This window comes from Micromys minutus (genome assembly GCF_963924665.1).
Source record: "Micromys minutus genome assembly, chromosome: 31".
NCBI classification, from domain to species: domain Eukaryota; kingdom Metazoa; phylum Chordata; class Mammalia; order Rodentia; family Muridae; genus Micromys; species Micromys minutus.
Window position 1 is genome coordinate 24,587,465 of NC_137966.1, and position 2,498 is coordinate 24,589,962.

At 41.2% G+C, this 2,498-nt stretch overlaps 1 pseudogene across 1 annotated transcript; it reads right to left on the minus strand.

Annotated features, from left to right (window-relative positions):
- Positions 1-1,774: 1,774 nt before the first annotated feature.
- On the minus strand, positions 1,775-2,237 carry LOC308440188 (ubiquitin-conjugating enzyme E2 L3-like; annotated as a pseudogene). The gene has a single exon. The product of its transcript is annotated as a ubiquitin-conjugating enzyme E2 L3-like (transcript).
- Between the last annotated feature and the right edge of the window lie 261 nt (positions 2,238-2,498).

A 2,498-nucleotide genomic window follows, 5' to 3' on the forward strand; every position in this document is an offset into this window, starting at 1 on the left:
AACCTCTTGAGTTCCATGTGTCAGTACAGTCATGTCAGATGTCATCACTCAGCATGGTTAAGGATACTCGAAACTTCTGTACTATTTCTGGAGTAGCTTCCTACTGGTCCACATGACTTCAAAATAAAGCATTGGGAAGAAGAGGATACTACTCCCCCAACATCTTCCTGCCCTGTCTAATGTGCGTTGGCATATCACCTAAAACTAGCCTGCATACTGTCACTTGCCTTGCACAAAACAAAGCTTGTTAATTTTCAGAGATATAAACTCAGAAAGACTCATTTATTGGAGTCTTTAACAATGGAATGGTAAAGAGCAAGAGAGCTATGGTCTAACATTCCAGATTTGAATCTCACACTCATTTTGCTAATACAGAGATATTGAATAAAAAGTCTTGGCCTCTCAGGAGCTCAGTGTTGGCTTAGAAAGTGAGTTAGCATGAGAATGGGATGCAGCATTTTCCATCGGACTGCACGTGCTCATGGTGAAACAGTATGCTGTGTGCTCAGTAACTACTCTCTGTGCTCAGTAACTACTCTATGTGCTCCATAAATACTCTGTGCTCAAAAATTACTCTATCTGCTCAATAACTACTCTATGTGCTCAATGACTACTCTATGTGCTCAATGACTACTCTATGTGCTCAATGACTATGTGCTCAATGAGTACTCTATGTGCTCAATAATTACTCCATGTGCTCAAAGACTACTCTAAGTGCTCAATGACTACTCTATGTGCTCAATGACTACTCTATGTGCTCAATGAGTACTCTATGTGCTCAATGATTACTCCATGTGCTCAATGACTACTCTATGTGCTCAATGACTACTCTATGTGCTCAATAATTACTCCATGTGCTCAAAGACTACTCTATGTGCTCAATGACTATGTGCTCAATGACTACTCTATGTGCTCAATAATTACTCTGTGCTCAATGACTACTCTAAGTGCTCAATGACTATGTGCTCAATGACTACTCTATGTGCTCAATAATTACTCTATGTGCTCAATAATTACTCTATGTGTTCGATAACTATTCTCTGTGCTCAGCACTTACTTTCTGTGCTCAATAACTACTGGTCTCATTTTCTTCATCTTTTTCTATCCTTCTTCCTCTTTTGCATCATCAACGTCCTCCTAGGGGACTGAATTGTCCCTCTATAATCAAGTGCTCACTTGCACCTGTGATTATGACCTTGTTTGGAAACAGGAACTTTGAAGATGTGAATACTTTGAAGTGAGGCCTGGAGGGAGGGTAGTGCCTCTTTTACACCAGAGGGAAGGTAATGGGAGCACAGAGGAGCAACACAGCAAACATTGATCAGTTTTATTGCTAGTAGAAGAGAGCTAACTAGAAAGAAGAAAAGAGCTAGGACCCAGAAAGAGTTCTCCTGAGAATGACTCTGCCTTCAGAAGTACTGTGAGCCTTCAGAAGTAAATTTCTGTTGTTTATAAACCTAGCTTATGATATCTTATGACAGCACCCTGAATAGACTGAGACATTCAGAGGGTATTGACTATGGCTGAGCAGCATAGAATTAAACTGTCATCCCTGGATTTTTTTTTTTTTTTAGAACATCTGAATTTTTTCATCCTTCTTTACAAGTTACCTAGACCACTTTTGATTAAGAAAACTGTAGAAAGTTAGTAGCTGCCATAAGCAGATGCCAGTTGGTGGCACATCTCAATTTCCACAGAGTCCTGCTTTGCGGGGTGTCTGAACGCATTGCTTGGGGTCTCTGCTCAAACTTGCTGGAATCACTCATGGCAGATTTTAGTCCATAGGTTGTTTTTCCCCATATTTCTTTGTAAATTCTTCAGCATTCTTATAGAATTTTTTACGGTCCTTAGAGTATTCTTCAGCTAGGTCAGCCCGAAGTGGGTGCTCAGGCTGGGGTCGTTCTCCAGTGCTGTGAGGGACTGGGTAACTTGGTCAGTCTTGGGGGCTGTTGTCCACTTTCCAGCACTAATTACTGGCAGACAGACCTGCCCTTTCTCATCGATGTGAGGGTGGTAGATCTTTGTTTTAAATGTGGTCTTGGGTGGTTTGAATGGATACTGTGATGGAAAGTTGACTTCAGTTCTGAAGGCTCCTTTATCATATGGAGGGCTGTTAGGGACAATAAACCCTTGCCAAGTCAATAGATTAGCTTCATCAACCTGGATGTTACGGAAGTTTTTCATTCCACTTTTCGGATCTCTTCAAGCTCCTTCATCAGCCTCCTGCTGGCTGCCATCTTGGATCTCATCCCTGGGATTTTTAACTACGTTTCCTTCATTGCCCCATCTTTGAAATACCACCATTATTAAACCATGAAACTGTAAACCTTACTCCAAACCTTCCAGTTCAAAGAGGAGTGACCTCCCCACTTATAACGAAAACTACAAAAATTTACAGTCAGCCACCACCAGCACATGTAAAATAACAGAAGCTGCATCTCATGGCAGAGATTGGCATTACAAGCCACACAGCACATAAACTCCTGCTATTTTAATAG